The sequence below is a fragment of the Gavialis gangeticus genome, unplaced genomic scaffold (genome assembly GCF_001723915.1).
Source record: "Gavialis gangeticus isolate Ggan-Ray unplaced genomic scaffold, GavGan_comp1, whole genome shotgun sequence".
NCBI lineage: Eukaryota > Metazoa > Chordata > Crocodylia > Gavialidae > Gavialis > Gavialis gangeticus.
Genome location: NW_017728997.1, coordinates 7,121,065 through 7,124,079, shown reverse-complemented (window position 1 = coordinate 7,124,079; position 3,015 = coordinate 7,121,065). Strand labels below are relative to the sequence as shown.

The window sequence follows — 3,015 nt, the reverse complement described above, 5'->3', positions numbered from 1 at the left end:
TAATCTCTTTTTTTTTTTTTTTTCATCTAGTGATCTCTTCCCCCCCACCCCCACCCCGATAGACAGATAGGAGACTTCCTGCATAGGTAAAGGTAAGTGAACAGGATTTGACTCTTAAATATACACTGGGAATTTCCAGGGTACTTAGCCATGAAAATAACAGTGTTGCTGTAATAGCATGTTAATCTGGAATAAGATAAGTTCCTCACTATGTTACTCCATTTGAAACAAATACACAGGCTGTGATCGTGGCCTAAATTAAATTTTTAAGATCAGGGTCTTAAAAGTAAAGCAAATGATGGCATTGAGGAGTTTGAAGGTATAAAAACTTAGTATGAGAAAATTCATTTGGTCTCTTACTCTTTTCCATAAGCTCCCAGTTAGATGCCAGCTAGTATCAGTAGTAAACAAACCAAAAAACCCCATTTGGGGTGAAGCAAAGAATCTTTTAAATTTAAATTTCCAGTACCAACCAACCTCTTCAATGCAGACAACTGTTGCTTAATAAACAAGCAAACCAGGTTTTCTAGTAGTAGAAAGCTGGTCAAATGCTAGTCTTAAAGTTTAATTTAACATAAACTAAGGAAAAACGTGCAACACTAATGCTCTTGGGGTGGCAGTTTGGTATCTGGTATAATACTGCCAGGTAGAATGAACTTCAGAACGATGCTCTTGTGCACTGCCCATTGCCAGTGCGTGTTCTCAGCTCCTGAATCAGGACTGTGCTAGTGTGGTTGAAGCTAGAACATGCAAGATTGGAAGAATGCAATTGCCAAAGCAGGGATCACCAGATGTGCTGAGATCTCATCTGGGGTCCAAAAGGGGCCAAGTAAAGGCAGGAAGACTTCTTGTGGTCAGAGCAGATCTTGGATGAGGGAGGAATGGTCTTACTGGAGTTGATTTCAATCTTCATTTCTTTTTTGGCTGGTCTTAAAAAGTTTAGATCAATTTTGGAGTTTTTTGCCATTTCAAACTGTTTTACTGATCCGTAAATCATATACAGCAACCAGCGACTCTAGACTTCAGTCAGACAATGCAATGCATCTTATAAATTAGCTAACCTGCTTAACATGTTTCATACTGAAACCTAATGTGGACAAGCCATTTCAGTCTTAAATTAGTGGATTAAGAAAATGAATAGACAGAAAAGTTTATTATGCCCATAATGGGAGGGGGATGGAAAGAGATGTTATATTGCAAATGGCAATTAAACCTTCATGTACTGAATAGCAATAACAACAGTATTTTATTTTATTTTTTTACCAAATCTTTTTTTTCTTCAGTTCCCAGTTTATTAAGTTCTTCTTATGCAGATGATCACAGAGTATTATTGCCAAGACTTACAAATAACAACATCCCCAAACAGTTAATCACATTTCCATATCTATGCTGCTAATACTATGAGTGTGAAGACTCAAATAGCCATCTGTGAAAATCCACCGTTTCTGAGAGTTTGGCTGCATGCCACATGCATGTTCTTTCCTTGGATGCATTTAGATTTACTTGGATCACAATTCTAGTCTCCTGTCTTTGTCTCGTTATCCAGGGCTTGAGAAACTGGAGCAGACACCTTTCCCGACTTGTTCTGCAAATGTGGTCCTCACTCTAGAATCTGAACTCTCCTCTTCCCTGGGCTTTGGTTTTTATTATAAGAGTAATCAGAAATAAAATCAGATTCTACTGAGAACCTCCTCTTGGACTTAGTAGTTTTCCCTCAAGTTTGCTGAGTCTATATCCTACTTTTCCATTCTTCAGAGCCCCTTCTTTACACCCAGTTTAAGCAGGGACTCTCCTCTGCGTCAGAAAATCCCACAAGAAATACTACATTTCTCTGCATTTGATTATGCTACTTAGGATAAATTCTGTGGGGACCAAATATCCTGTTACTAAATGCACTGCTTGTCTGTATCAATGGGGGGTTATAGACTGGTGCTATGAATCCTGGCAGGCCAGGTATACCAGAGTTGCTGGCAAAATGGATATCTCACATTGTCTCACTGCTCCAATGCTATGTTGGAGCAACTGTTAGTAGGGTTCAGAGGGTAGCTCTGTTCATCCATTAAAATCTTGGCTTCTCTGGGGCAGTGAAGTGGGCAAAATGGGTGGTTGTTTTTGTGAAGAGGTATAGTGTACACTAAAAACTGAGGTGAAGCCACAGCATCCTTTGTATGTAGATCACTGAATGACTTTAATCAAATTATCAGATAGGGTTTTTATCACTAGTAGCCTGCTCTTGTGATTTGGCATTGAAAGCTCGGTATCCCATTATGAATCCCCTAAGTCATTCCATCTCCCAGCCTTTTGATGTAGGCTTCTGAGCAGCACTCCACTCGTTGCTTGTATAAAGAGAATTGCTTGCTTCACATAAGAGCAGAACCCACTTGCCTAAGAGGGTTTTAGTATAAGAATGTCTTTTTAATACTTAATTGTGCCTATATTGTTGTTCAGGTAAGGAGCCATCTAATGCCCTATGTTGTGCATGTATAGCTAGAAATAGAAATTATTACAAGGTACAGGCGGGAAAAAAAAAATTCAAATGCTATCCGCTATTGACAATGCAGGAGAGAGGATTTCAAACCAGACCTTGATATATGCATGCAAATAGGATTTTTGTAGATACAGCAGATTGGTAATTTGTGCATGGAAATTATTTTGAATTGCAATATTTTTTTTCATTATTCTGAGCATATTTGAGTGACCATTTCATCCAAATCATTGTATAAATATGTGTTTCATCCAAAAGAACTTTTCAAATATTGTTCAGTGCTTTGCAGTTAATGGAAAGCAGCTTGTCAGGGTTCTTTTTTTTCCTTGTCTTCTGTCACCGTTCGGATCGTTCAAAACACCTGTCTGAGTCGGTTGGCTTTTTCTGTGACTTTGTGGATGCAAATGAGCGTGCACAGTATTGTGTGTGCATGCCATGCAACACATATTCCACTAGGTGGTGGTATCCAAACAATATGAGGGCCTGGGAGTTGAGACTGGGTTGATTCTGATTTTTTTTTTTTTTTTTTT

At 38.6% G+C, this 3,015-nt stretch overlaps 1 long non-coding RNA gene across 1 annotated transcript in view; it reads left to right on the top strand.

The window, feature by feature from the left end:
• The first annotated feature begins 18 nt into the window (after positions 1–18).
• LOC109288959 overlaps positions 19–3,015 on the top strand; it is a 324,842-nt gene continuing 321,845 nt past the window's right edge. Inside the window, exon 1 of the long non-coding RNA XR_002095265.1 lies at positions 19–92. This is a non-coding gene — a long non-coding RNA (uncharacterized LOC109288959). The remainder of the gene's footprint in view (positions 93–3,015) is intronic.